Source organism: Lissotriton vulgaris, chromosome 12 (assembly GCF_964263255.1).
Source record: "Lissotriton vulgaris chromosome 12, aLisVul1.2, whole genome shotgun sequence".
Classification (NCBI taxonomy): domain Eukaryota; kingdom Metazoa; phylum Chordata; class Amphibia; order Caudata; family Salamandridae; genus Lissotriton; species Lissotriton vulgaris.
In genome coordinates this window covers 801,615,405-801,629,475 of record NC_141700.1, presented here as the reverse complement: position 1 = coordinate 801,629,475, position 14,071 = coordinate 801,615,405, and the positions used below count along the sequence as shown (strand labels likewise).

General features: G+C 48.9%; 1 protein-coding gene across 2 annotated transcripts in view; it reads right to left on the bottom strand.

The window, feature by feature from the left end:
- PLD2 (phospholipase D2) overlaps positions 1-14,071 on the bottom strand; it is a 476,181-nt gene that overhangs the window by 258,354 nt on the left and 203,756 nt on the right. For both annotated transcript variants that reach the window (XM_086946231.1, XM_086946232.1), the window contains exon 2: positions 5,677-5,763. The gene's annotated coding sequence lies outside the window, so the exon portion shown is untranslated. The remainder of the gene's footprint in view (positions 1-5,676; positions 5,764-14,071) is intronic.

Genomic DNA, 14,071 nt, shown 5'->3' with positions numbered 1-14,071 from the left:
AGAGAAAGAGAAACACGGAACAGGAGAGAGAGAAAGAGCACTAGACAACAACAGAGAGAGGGAGAAAGAAAGAGTGAGAAAGAGAAAGAAAGAGACCGAGCGAGACGGAACTGAGACTACAGGCGAGAGATCAGGAGCAACAGAGAACGGGAGAGATCTGATTTTAGATTTATAAAGCACGGACTAATGCCCAAGGGCGTCTAGGCGCTACAACCTGAAATGCACTGAAAGGAAAGAGAATAATGAAGAGAACAGCTGATACATGGGCTGTTATAAACATGACTACAGGGGGAATAAGGCTGCCCGAGGCCACCCAGTGGCCACTCAGGAGGGCAGCCCTCTAGTAACTGAGGGCTTCCCCCGCCTTTCCCCTGCTCACCACTCCTCCCCTGGACAGGAGGAGTCCGGGAGGGGGCGGTGCGTCATATCTGGGGCGGCAGGCAGGGCGAGGGGTACATAAGTCCCCCTAGCCATTTTCTTTGCCTCTTTGCTACTCCGGACGCGTCGTGGTGGCCTCGGGTCGCCGTACATACACTTTCCCTCCCAACCTCTCACCCGGTGTGTTGGCGTGGGGGAAGACAAGTTGAACTCGGCAATGTTTTTATTTCTCGTTGCAGGCGGAGTTACAGGGCGATCCGGAAGCAGTGAGGTGCAGCACTGTACTTCAGCGGGCACATAGGGGTGCCAGAGCCTAATACCAGGGGCCTCATGGGAGGTTCCAGGAACCTCTGTCGGCGCCCCAGTAGTCCTTCGGGCGGTTGTGGGCCTGTGCAACCGGGGGCTTGCCTAGCTACGCACCGCCCTGCAAGGGGCGCGAGTATAATCATTAACAAAAGGGGCAGCACATAGGTGGTTCGCCACGGTGCTGCCTGGCTCATCAGGCGGGCAGGTGGCGAGAAGGCGGCCTGCTCTTGGATCGCCCATAAGCTAACCCACTATGATTACATAATGTTATATGTAATAAACCTGCGCAGCTTTTTCCCAATCTAACATTGGTGTCTAGTCTTTTTTTTGCGGGATGCATGCTGATGTGTGGGGTGCGGGGCCTGTTGCCATGAGGTTACTATAACCAGGTCTTGAGGGCCTTCCTGAACGGCGGCAGTTCTGAAGAGTTCTTCGGGTGGGAGGGTGGGGTGTTCCATAGGTTGGAAGGTGAAAAAAACTACCACCTCCCCATCTGGACAGCCGGGGTCTTGGGATTTCAACCAGATGTGCTTTGGCAGATGGAAGGTTTCCTGGGGGTGGACCAGCGAAACCTGTGCCTTAGATACACAGGCCCAGAGTTGTTTAACGCCCTAAAGGCAACGCAGAGGGCTTTGAAATCTGTGCCTTGTGTCACGGGTGACCAGTGTAGAGCAATCAATGCTTGTTTAGCCGACGGGAGCTTCTGCCAGGGGTCGCGCTGCTGCATCTGAAGAACTTGTTTCTTGCCTAGAAGGCCTCTCTGTAGGTAAATCAAGAGAGCCTTACCGTAGTCTCACCTGGAAGGGGTCAGAGCGGAGACAGCTGTTTCAGGAGCTCCTGGGGTACATATGGAAGGGGTTTCTCGTCATTTTTAACGTGTAAAAGGCGGAGGAAGCGGTCGCATTGATCCGAGCTTTAAAGACAGGGCGGTGTCAAAGGTCACATAGAGAAAGCGTCATATATGCAGCAAACTTTTTGTTGGAAGACGGACGCTATGGTGTTGCTTAAGGTCTGAACAATAGTTACATTTTTATTATCAGGCAATCTGGTTTGTTTTTGAACCGTGGTAAATAATTCCCTGGGGCCATTGTTGATTGCCCAGCAGTTGGTTTTAGCTTTAATGATCGTCTCTGTGTAAATCATAATCATTTTCTTATAGGTTATTTTGTCTGAGTTGCCATGGTTCTGTCTCCAACGATCTTCCTGACCTCAACATGGCCGTGTTTCAAGCCTAAATTCCTTGGAGAACCCAGGCTCGGGTGGCGAGGCTCTGCCATCCCCTCCTACCTCCAAGGGTGCTGAGGAGTTTGCAACTGAGCAAATCCAAGCGTGAGAAGCTGCGGGGACGGCTTCTGAGCCAATGGTGGTCACAGGCCTGCTGTGTGCTAGCAAAGACTTAAAATGAGAGAGAGAGAGAGAGAGAGAGAGAGAACAGGAGAGAGGAGTGAGAGAGAGGGAAACAGAGAAGGAGCAACTGAGAACAGGAGAGCGAGAGACAAAAAGAGCAGTAAAGAACAGGAAAGAGAGAGGGAAAGCAACAGTGCAGCAAAGAGAGAAAGAGGAACAGAGAAAGAAAGAGAGAGGGAGACAACAGAACAGGAGAGAGAGAGAAAGAAAGAACAGGAAAGAACAGGAAAGAACAGGAAAGAGAGACAAAGAGGGAAAGCAATAGTGCAGCAAAGAGAGAAAGAGGAACAGAGAACGAGAAAGAGAGAGGGAGACAACAGAACAGGAGAGAGAGAGAAAGAAAGAACAGGGAAGAACAGGAAAGAGAGAGACAAAGAGGGAAAGCAATAGTGCAGCAAAGAGAGAAAGAGGAACAGAGAACGAGAAAGAGAGAGAGGGAGAGCATAACAGAGAACATGATAGAGAGAGAAAGCAACAGAGAGCAGGAGTGAGAGAGACAAGGAGAAAGAGCAATAGGGAACAGGGGAGACAGAGAAAAGAGAAAAAGAGCAACAGAGCAGCAAAGAGAGCGAAACAGAGAACAGGAGAGAGCGCAACATTTAACAGGAGGGAGGGACGTGAGTAGGACAAAGCAAAAGAGATTAAGAGCAGCAGAACAGGCGACAGAGATGGGAGTGGAACAAAGAGGGAGAGCGAGCAAGAGCAACAGAGAACAGGAGAGAGAGGTAGATAGAGAGAGGTAGATAGAGAGAGAGAGAGAGAGAGAGGGTGAGAGAGAACAGGAGAGAAGAGAGAGAGAGAGAGAGAGAGAGAGAGAGAGAGAGAGAGAGAGAGAGAGAGAGAGAGAGAGAGAGAGAGAGAGAGAGAACAACTAAGAACAGGACAGAGAGAGAGAAAAAGCAACAGGGAACAAGAGGGAGAGATGGGACTGTGACAAAGAGACAGCAAGAGCAACAGATAACAGCAGAGAGACAGATGGGAGTGGGACAAAGACACCAAGAGCAACGGAGAAGAGGGGAGAAGGAGGTGGGAGTTGGACAAAGAGACAGCAAGAGTAACAGGGGAGAGAGAAAAAGGACTAGGAAAACGACGGAGAGTAAGGGCAACATAACAGAAGACGGAGAGAGATGGGGTTGGGACCAAGAGGTAGATATCCATGGAAAATAAACATAAGGCAGTGATTTGAAAGACTGGATTGTTATTTTGTTCTGCTCCATTCCGCACCTGTGCAGGAATCGTTTGCGGAGTTGCTGTTTTGCTTTGTTTGAAGTATTTCGGTTTTTCTTGCGTGTTCCCACTGGACTTCAATTACGCTTTTTTTCATGTTTTGACTGCAGGTGTTGATTCATGGTCAATGTGCTAGGGGAGTACAGAAGACCTTTTCTGTCCCCTTCTTATATCTGGTCTCGAAGTCTGTATGTGAACATCTTCACTTTCAGTTTTTACTCCTGTTGGAGGAGTAAAGAACTCCCAAACAATGGTGTCCTTGTCCAGTAACGCACTCTACCTAGCACACACCGTCCTCTCCAGAAGCAGATGATGGAGCTGGAACCTTCTCTTGTGGGCTTAAAAATCACTGCCTTATGTTTAGGGCTCCCGGTTGTATAGTATTTATTTTATTTACATTTCCGTCTGAATTTATCCATATTTATTTTTTTGCTCATTTTATCTGTATTTCTCCATATTTATTTTTTTTGCTAATTTTATCTGTATTTATCCATATTTATTTTGGGTTTTGTGAAAAAAAGAAGCTGAAATTAGTGCATTTCCACATTTATTGAACCGATAAATGTGCACCCATGCTTGAATGTCTGCCAGGTTTCAATGCTGTAAACACCTGTAGAAGATAAATCAATGCGCTTATATGGAAATATGCAAATTTGAATTTCAACCTCTGCATATGTACTTCCATTAAAGCCTCTTTGCTAAAATTCCTTTCTTTTTTACCCCGCCCACTTACCTATCAATCCACAAAGCTATAGGTCTGGCAGACATGTCAGACAGTAATTTGAAGTACTCAAAAAGCAACCCAATTTCCGTTTTTATCCACATTTAAAAATAAATACTGACAAAAAACATTTATTTTATTGTATGTATTTATATGTAAAAATCATTAAAAACGGAAAACGGGGAGTCTTACTTATGTTGCATGAAAAAAATTCATTTGATTTTAAAATAAATAAAGTTCATAAGTCTCCATTAGCCACCACACTTGCGCTAAAGCTTAGTAAAAACACAAAAATCTCAACTCCTCAAAAAAAGGTTCTTTTGAGAGCCGCTCACAAAACTTAAATAAAGAGCTTTCCTCAATTAACTCCCAATCTGTGCAAGGCCACCCACGGCATTTGGACGCCACTGTAGGTTTGGCCACTCCCACTGTGCTAGGGATAAGTTGGTGCATAGCAGTGGATGGCATTCAGAAATGGGTTGGGGATAGGCCTGACCAAAGGACGTGTGGCCAAACCCCCATTGAATATGGATACATTCCTTTCAAGGAAGGGTTGAGAGTTGGATGGAGTATATCGTAAAATAAACAGACATTCAGTGATAAAACCATAGTTACAATGAAGCTATAGGTTGGACTGGATGCAAGCCCTTAACATAGGTTTAAAAAAAACTCTGAAATTCACTTGGGAACTACAATTTAAGTATAGTTATGGTTAAGACTTAAAACCGAAAACCCACTAGATTTTGCAAAGCATAAGCTGAACAAAAGTCATCCAAAGCAGAACACGTACACCAATTACAACGCTTATGACCTCACATACCGTATGCCAATAAATAGCAACACCTAAGGGCACATCATCATTAAAGATAAGAATCTTTTGTTTAATATACGAGCTAGAGGTAACAAATCCAAATGAATGCTTAAACCAAACAATGTGTTCCCCTGCTATAGCGTGAGGATGGGTAAACAATGTTACATGATGTCATTTAAGCTTATCGGGTTAGAAAACCCTTATATTAGTTCATTTTTGGATTTCCAACTTAAATGGCGGTCTTTTGACACTATACGCGGAAAATGCTCCCCATCGTTTAAGTTGCTGCCAACGCGTTTTGATCTCAGGCAGTCCTGAGGGGACCAAATGCTGTTTAGGAGGTCATCAACAAGGCGTAATACCAGTCATTGCATCTGGATACACAGTAAGACTCTCAAATGGTGTATACGGATATATTAATTAAAGCAAACGCAGCCTCATCTCACAAATCAACGAGATACTCAACCTTTTTTTAACTCTTCTCTCAAAATCAACTGAATGAAGTTATCAAGCAACTAGGCAAAGTTCTAGTTTCATACCAAGTTTGGTGCAATTGCTTTCAGCATTTTTTCAGTTAGAAAAAAAATGCACGTGGGCATTAAAATGGGAAATGCTATTTTGTGACCCCCACAAAACTTACATGGATTCGCTTTTTGTTGAATGTTTATTGCAGATTTGTCAAATGGTGTCAAAGTTATAAGGGGAGTAATGGCTTTTCAACGGAAACGCTCACCTTCACTAACCATGACTACAGACTCAGGTTATGTCGGACGAGAAGGCAGTCCCAATGTCACAAATGAAGCAAATGAGTACCAGCTGGACTGACCTTTTCAAGCAGTGGTCACTCCTGTTTCTGCCCGGTGAATGTCAGTCATTTCTTTCTCTCTGTGGTCCACTGGTACCGCCAACAATGCTAAAAAATAGAAAAAAAACCAAATTGTAACCAATCTGGGGATTTCATACAACCACTTTCACCCAAACCATAACCTTTTTTGTGTTCAAATATTTGATTGAATTTGGATAAAGAGACATTCAGTTTCAAAGTAACAGTGATACATAAATATCAAAAATTGATGCATACATGTAAAAAGTTAAGAAGTTAAAAAAAAGCTACATGACAAACAGTACCTAAACTTAGGATACTAATGGATCAAGTAAAGATGACCATATACATGTCTCGACAGAAAGCAGGTGTTTAAAAATCATCAAATGGTAAATATCATCCCACGAAAGAGGGGTCAGGTGAGAGATCCACATATAGCACGGTATAGTCATGTATGGTAAAATGTGTATCACTTGGTAAAATGAAGATATCAGCAGGGGGGATGAAAAAATAGGGGAGAGAGAGAAAGATAAGGAAATGAGAAGGAAATTATATTAGTGGGGAGGAGGGTGCAATGGGACATCTACCACACATGACGAGAAAATCAAGAGAGGGACCCACAAGGATGCAGAGCTACCAAACCCCGAGCAGACAAATGCATATAATTATCCAAAGATTGCCATACATTGCTAGTGATTGAAGGCATAGATTGTTTTTCCTTCGATAAGAGTATGAGCACCTCGAAGATACGACACCCAAGCCCATCAAGTGTGGTATGACAGGAGATGAAAGGATTTTCATTCTGTGAGTATAATCTTGACTGCGATGGATAAGAGTAAATGTAATATCTCCAAATCTATATATCAAGACGTAAAGGGGAAACTGCAGCCCTCGGACCCAGCATAACCATCGGAAATGAGAGATTGATGGGTGTATTAAAAATGATAGACAAATGTTTCTGAATAGGGTCCCAAAACAATCTAATAACGTGCATTCAAAGAACATATGTTGATGGGTGCCTGGTTTTGAATTGCAATATCCAGCATAGATCACTACTCGTAATTTCAGCTTGCGTACGCGAGCAGGAGTCCAATGTAGGAGATTCATTGTAAAAAATTTGAATGAATCGGTTAAGGGTTAATTTTATTACGAAGGGATAATTTCCCGATCAACAGCAGGTACCATGAGAAATGTGCCTAAAAATATCCTCTTCAAAACGATAAGACCATTTAACACAAGTAATTGTGGAATGCGGCGACTGTGGGGCAGAGAGAAATGTATAGATTTTGGATGCAATGTGGCCCGAGCGTTGCCACAGGGTAAGAAGTAAAGCAATAAACAAGTCCATAGAAGGGGCTTCCTTAGAACACTTGACTTTTAATTTGAAAAGAGTATAAAAATCCAGGTTACTGAGATTATGATTTTTAGCTGGAAAGGAAAAGGGTTATGATTATTGTCATAGAAGCCATCACTAATCAAATACCTTTAGACGCCACTGAGAGGCCATTCTAGGTTCAATGTCGATAACGAGCTTAGGATTAAGCCACAAGGATGTCCATCTGGACTTATGAGTGGGTTTTGAAAGTCTTCTATCAAGGTATTTTTAAGCATTAACCGTGTCTGACATCATACGTTGAGAGTGCGCTACTGTAAATTTTGAGCTTGTGAGAAGGGAGAGAGCGCTAAAAGGAGAGCACAAGTCTCTTTCTATATGTACCCATGGAGGTATATTATGGGATTCTGGTAAGAACCAGACTGCACCTCGGGCCACCGAGAAAGATATTTGGTATAAATTCCAATCCAGAAGGTTACAACCTCCAAATGTAGAGGGTTTCCCAAGGTATTTATAGGAAATTCTTGCTCTCTTGTCGTTCCATAAAAATCTCGAAGTGAGTACATACATTTCATGAAAGAAAGATGATGAGTTTTAAAGGGATCTTAGAAGACAGGAAATTAATAATTGGTGTTATCATTTTAAAAGTTTGTAGCCTAACCCACCATGAAATATATTTAGGCGACCAGGAAGACAAGAGATCTCCAATTGTATTTATTGTGTGGGATTCGTTATAGAGCACAGTATCTGTAAGGTCCCTACAAAACCCGATCCCCGGATATTTAATGCCTGCGGATTGCCATTTAAAGCCTGAATCTCCTAAGTGTGAGGGAAGACACAATGGATTCAGGGGCGACACTTCAGTTTTCTCTTTCTTAAGGGTATAGCCAGAGACAACATAAAAATCACGAATAATGTTAAAAATAGAGGAATCGCTGATTCAATGTCTACTGAAAAAATCAGGACATTGTCTGCGTAAACCATGACCTGAATGAAAATCCCCAGCAAAGCCTACCACTACTCCAGGCCTGCACCTCCCTTTTCCCCCCATTTCTGGCATCAGGCTCCACGTGGTCTGTTTCTGAATGGTGGCAGGTCATGGCAGAGTTGGTTACCCATCAGTAGTGGTGATTGACACTACCTCAGCCTACCCACCTACCCAGAGGGGTCACTCCTCATCCATGTTCCTCTGCCAGGAAGTATTCTAGCTGCGTGAAAGGCAGGGCGGCACTGACTAATCCTTTTTATACCAGATAATCCCTTGGCAGACACTCCTGGCATCTGCCATCGAACAGAAGAATGCCAATCGCTGAGCCCACCGGTGGTGACCTCATGCCCCAATCCGCCTCTTTCAAAAGTACAAATGGGGGATTAACAGGACTTCTATTGGTCTCTCAGACCACGTGCACGCAAGAGAAAGCAGCAATAGGAGGGGACACCCACTGCCGGGGCAACGATTGACCAGTCACCACAATGAGCATAACTCCCCTGGGGGTGACGAATCCCATGGATAAGAGTTATCCTAAATGGTGGCCGATCACATGTGGATCCCCACGCTCCCTACAGCCAAAGACACATATGCAGTGGCGGCTTGTGTATAGGTGCAACAGGGCGCCGACCCACTGCCTCGCTCCCTAACTAATTGCTTTAGATGTTACAGTTTTTTCATGAAAGCTAACAATCGTACAGATTGATTGTTTCCATGTATGTTGGAAAACCAGGCATTAGTTGTGAGGCCTGCACAAGTAATGGGTCTACATTTGTCGTTCACTGGGAACTAAACACCCCATTGTAGCGCTTGACTCTCAGAGGGTAGCGTTGCAGAGCAGTCTAAGGCTTACACAAGGGAGGTGGTGTGGGCTAGTAATCACCATCTACAGGTACGCAGAATTAACACTCAATAATTGATTGTCCAGTCTGTACTTTCTATATAAAAAGGAAGAGTACATTTATTACACACACACGACTCAATACGATGCATCAATTTACAAATATACATAAGCGGATGGAACTACTTCTTAACATTGCATAACATTCCCACCCCTCCCCGGCAGAGGGGGGTCTAGTACCACCACTCACATGTATGACCATCATCTTGCGGGTTGACCATACCTGGAGCGAGGGTCCTTCCCATTGGCACCACCCCAGTGGCGGCCCACCCTATTATTTCAACAAGCATTTATAATGGTAACACCCGCAATAGTGACATATAACCCTGAGAGCACCTCATTCTGAGCCTACAGTATGCACACACGTTCATCTCAGTAGCTGACAGTCTTGTTGTTCAATTAACGCAGTAGCAAGAATAAATGTCTAAGCATCACTTGGATTGACGGGTAATTATTATAAATGTAATGTAATGTAATGATGATACTTATAAAGCGCACTGTTACCCCATCTCGGGGTGTCCTGGCGCTGAAGACCGCTGGGGAACCCGTCCTAGCTTTCCCTGTGAGATGGTCCCTTCTGGGTATCCCCAAGGTGAAATCAGGCATCCCTGGCGTCTGTGGGGGGCCGTTGTAGAGATGAGGCAAGCTAATGCCCAGAGTTGCCGGGTGTGATCCCTGGTTAGAGTATGCACCGAGGCGAGAATTATAGAGTCCGTTGACCCTGGTCCACAACCCTGCCGCGTTGGGAATTGAACCCTGGTCCCGGGCCGTTCTCTGCTTCCGGGTCTGCCGCCTCTAACCAGTGAGCCACACCACTCCACTGACCCCATCCTCCTGGGGTCACCACATGTCGAAAACAAGCAAGTTTCCTTTAACCTGGGCCAGGCCCGCAAGGCACTACGGGGGCGTTCTCTCTAGAGCTTGCATATTCAAGCAGCGGCTCTCCCGCTGCTCTGGGGAGAGCTGTGCTGACTAGACTGGTGGCCTCTTGCCGCATTTCGCACTCCCTTGTGGGCATGGTCCCACCCGGGCACCCCACATGCAGGTAACTTGGGGAGCAGCTCGGGGAGCCCACCCCGGGCTGCTCTCGCCGGCTCCCCGCCGGGCCAGCACCCTTGCGTGCTGCTGCGGGAGCTGACCCTTCATTCTGGTCCGCCCGCTCCAGCAGACACTGGCCGGCTGGGCGGAGCCTCGCAGGAGTGCGACGGCACTCCCCCCCCCCCCTCCCCTCTCCTGTCTGCCGACACCCAGGGCCCAGGGGTGAGGTCTTGGGCCCCCACACACGTTTATGGGGAGCGTGACGGTGCACCCTGACTTCCTCTTCGGCGAGGCCCGGGCATCGGGTCCCGGGCCCTTGAGAACTCTTCACAGGGGTGCGAAAGCGCTCCCCGTCTTTATTTTCGTTGGACCCAGGGTTGGACTCGTGGGCCCCGGAGGGCACCTTCACAGGGGGTGCAACGGCGCTCCCCGGCTTTCTCTTCCACTGGGGGAGTCCCTGGAACCTGACCCAGCACGGGGGCACATAGGAGACCGGCGGCAGAGCCCCACGTGCTTTGTCGTTGCTTCAGTAGAGGTCAAAGGTCGCCTACCATCTGGGGGGCATATCTCGACCCCCATGGGGCGGATTTCGATGATTTTGGCCTCTTTTAACTCCTGGTGTCCAGCCCTTGCCACTTGGAACTCTTTTGACACCCTCCTGCCCTCCAAGAGGGTGAAGTCCGCAAGGAGCGGTCTTCACTGGCTCCCTTTGCCAGGCTTCCTCTCACTGGCACTGGACTCCCTCAGAGGCACAGTCCAGATCCTGAGGCAGTCAGGGGGTTCCTCCTTCCGACTGCCTGTGGTGGTCCCGGTGAGGTCACCGGGTGACAGCTCGGATTGATGCCCTGCAGCTTCACCCCCTCTCTCCCTCCTGGAGAGAAGGCCTTCTCCCTTGGGATGCCTGCAGCGAAGGGCCAGGTCTCGGATGCTACAGCTTGGGGAGGAAGGTCCTTACTCCACCCTGGCAGGGTCACACCCGGCCAGACTCTGGTTCTGAGCGAAGTCAGAGGAATGTGCCCTTTCTGGATGACCCAGAAGCAGTACAGATAAGGCTTTGGACTGAGCCGAATGCTTCTTTTCACACAATTTACAGCGTACTTTGGTGCGTGTCTGGAGTTTGTAGGCCCTAGGGAAGTGAAATTATCCCATACTCTGTCTCCATATGAGAATAATGGAGTGTTTATACAGTAACGCACACGGACTATCCCTTACATGTGTCTCCCCACATTATAAGGCCAATTCCATGTCACCAGTTTAGAAAAGGTCTATATCCAAGTGACAGAGCAAACAAGTAACCCAGATATAAAGTCCAACTATATGCAAAAACATCAAGCATTGGATCTTTAAGATTTTATTTTATTAGTATATACATACGTGGCATGTGCCACAGCAGACTCGCCACTCTTCACCGCTCGATTATAGATGGGTGGGTTAGGACACCGCTGCATGGGAGCAGGCGAGGTGCACCGAGGCATACGCGGCATGTGCCACAGCAGACTCGCCACTCTTCATCGCTCGATTATAGATGGGTGGGTTAGGACACCGCTGCTTGGGAGCAGGCAAGGTGCACTGAGGCATACGTGGCATGTGCCACAGCAGACTCGCCACTCTTCATCGCTCGATTACAGATGGGTGGGTTAGGACACCGCTGCATGGGAGCAGGCGAGGTGCACCGAGGCATACGCGGCATGTGCCACAGCAGACTCGCCACTCTTCATGGCTCGATTATAGATGGGTGGGTTAGGACACCGCTGCTTGGGAGCAGGCGAGGTGCACTGAGGCATACGTGGCATGTGCCACAGCAGACTCGCCACTCTTCATCGCTCGATTATAGATGGGTGGGTTAGGACACCGCTGCATGGGAGCAGGCGAGGTGCACTGAGGCATACGCGGCATGTGCCACAGCAGACTCGCCGCTCTTCATCGCTCGATTATAGATGGGTGGGTTAGGACACCGCTGCATGGGAGCAGGCGAGGTGCACGGAGGCATACGCGGCATGTGCCACAGCAGACTCGCCACTCTTCATCGCTCGATTATAGATGGGTGGGTTAGGACACCGCTGCTTGGGAGCAGGCGAGGTGCACTGAGGCATACGCGGCATGTGCCACAGCAGACTCGCCGCTCTTCACCGCTCGATTATAGATGGGTGGGTTAGGACACCGCTGCATGGGAGCAGGCGAGGTGCACCGAGGCATACGCGGCATGTGCCACAGCAGACTCGCCACTCTTCATCGCTCGATTATAGATGGGTGGGTTAGGACACCGCTGCTTGGGAGCAGGCGAGGTGCACTGAGGCATACGTGGCATGTGCAACAGCAGACTCGCCACTCTTCATCGCTCGATTACAGATGGGTGGGTTAGGACACCGCTGCATGGGAGCAGGCGAGGTGCACCGAGGCATACGCGGCATGTGCCACAGCAGACTCGCCACTCTTCATCGCTCGATTATAGATGGGCGGGTTAGGACACCGCTGCTTGGGAGCAGGCGAGGTGCACTGAGGCATACGCGGCATGTGCCACAGCAGACTCGCCACTCTTCATCGCTCGATTATAGATGGGTGGGTTAGGACACCGCTGCATGGGAGCAGGCGAGGTGCACTGAGGCATACGCGGCATGTGCCACAGCAGACTCGCCGCTCTTCATCGCTCGATTATAGATGGGTGGGTTAGGACACCGCTGCATGGGAGCAGGCGAGGTGCACGGAGGCATACGCGGCATGTGCCACAGCAGACTCGCCACTCTTCATCGCTCGATTATAGATGGGTGGGTTAGGACACCGCTGCTTGGGAGCAGGCGAGGTGCACTGAGGCATACGCGGCATGTGCCACAGCAGACTCGCCGCTCTTCATCGCTCGATTATAGATGGGTGGGTTAGGACACCGCTGCATGGGAGCAGGCGAGGTGCACGGAGGCATACGCGGCATGTGCCACAGCAGACTCGCCACTCTTCATCGCTCGATTATAGATGGGTGGGTTAGGACACCGCTGCTTGGGAGCAGGCGAGGTGCACTGAGGCATACGCGGCATGTGCCACAGCAGACTCGCCACTCTTCATCGCTCGATTATAGATGGGTGGGCTAGGACACCGATGTATGGGAGCAGGTGAGGACACTGAGGCATACGTGGCATGTGCCGCAGCAGATTTGCCACTCTTCATCGCTCGATTATAGATGGGTGGGTTAGGACACCGCTGCGTGGGAGCAGGCGAGGTGCACGGAGGCATACGTGGCATGTGCCACAGCAGACTCGCCACTCTTCATCGCTCGATTATAGATGGGTGGGTTAGGACACCGCTGCTTGGGAGCAGGCGAGGTGCACTGAGGCATACGTGGCATGTGCCACAGCAGACTCGCCACTCTTCATCGCTCGATTACAGATGGGTGGGTTAGGACACCGCTGCATGGGAGCAGGCGAGGTGCACTGAGGCATACATGGCAATGGCATGTGCCACAGCAGACTCGCCACTCTTCATCGCTCGATTATAGATGGGTGGGTTAGGACACCGCTGCTTGGGAGCAGGCGAGGTGCACTGAGGCATACGTGGCATGTGCCACAGCAGACTCGCCACTCTTCATCGCTCGATTACAGATGGGTGGGTTAGGACACCGCTGCATGGGAGCAGGCGAGGTGCACGGAGGCATACATGGCATGTGCCACAGCAGACTCGCCACTCTTCATCGCTCGATTATAGATGGGTGGGTTAGGACACCGCTGCATGGGAGCAGGCGAGGTGCACGGAGGCATACGCGGCATGTGCCACAGCAGACTCGCCACTCTTCATCGCTCGATTATAGATGGGTGGGTTAGGACACTGCTGCATGGGAGCAGGCAGGACTGGTTGAACCACTGTCCATGGCCAGGTCATGCAGGTTACTGGATGTCAGAGTAAGCCCAGCCCTGCTGCACTGTCTTCCACTTCCTGTACTTGGCCTCTCTCTCTCTTTTCTTTGGCATGAGGACAAGACCTGGCCACTGCCACGTGCCCAGGGCCAGCATGGTGACCTCGCCACGCAGCATAGAGACCTGTAGAGTTAACAACGTCCACGCGTGGATAGCTCAGCCAGGGTCTCCTTTGCATTCTGTGACTTGTAGTCCTAGTTATTCCATTATCATGCTCCTCCTCCGTACAAAAGCCC